This window comes from Myotis brandtii, unplaced genomic scaffold (genome assembly GCF_000412655.1).
Source record: "Myotis brandtii unplaced genomic scaffold, ASM41265v1 scaffold471, whole genome shotgun sequence".
Lineage (NCBI taxonomy): Eukaryota > Metazoa > Chordata > Mammalia > Chiroptera > Vespertilionidae > Myotis > Myotis brandtii.
The window spans coordinates 2266410-2266681 of record NW_005367989.1 but is presented as its reverse complement, the minus strand read 5'-3'; the positions used below and the strand labels follow the sequence as shown (position 1 = coordinate 2266681).

The 272-nt window shown below is 71.3% G+C and overlaps 1 protein-coding gene across 1 annotated transcript in view; it reads left to right on the top strand.

The window, feature by feature from the left end:
* Positions 1–6: 6 nt before the first annotated feature.
* FAM135A (family with sequence similarity 135, member A) overlaps positions 7–272 on the top strand; it is a 112603-nt gene continuing 112337 nt past the window's right edge. Inside the window, exon 1 of the mRNA XM_014547358.1 lies at positions 7–174. The gene's annotated coding sequence lies outside the window, so the exon portion shown is untranslated. The remainder of the gene's footprint in view (positions 175–272) is intronic.

Below are 272 nucleotides of genomic sequence, written 5' to 3'. Positions count from 1 at the left end.
AGCCGAGCGGCGGTGACGAACCGGCTCCTCTCCAGCGGTGGTTGCGGTGGCTGCGATGGCGATGTGAGGGGCCCGAGGCGGGATGGTGCTGACCCGGGAAGGGCCGTCTTCTTCCAGTAGGACTACGAGCTCCTCCGTCCGACAGGCGGTGGAGGTGGCCGAGCCGGGCGAGAGGTAAGCCCCTCACTGTCTCCTCCGTCTCCCCTGGCTCCCGGCACCCTCGACCCCTCCCCCCGCCCCTCTTTCCCACGGGCCGGGCAGGAACGGCCTCC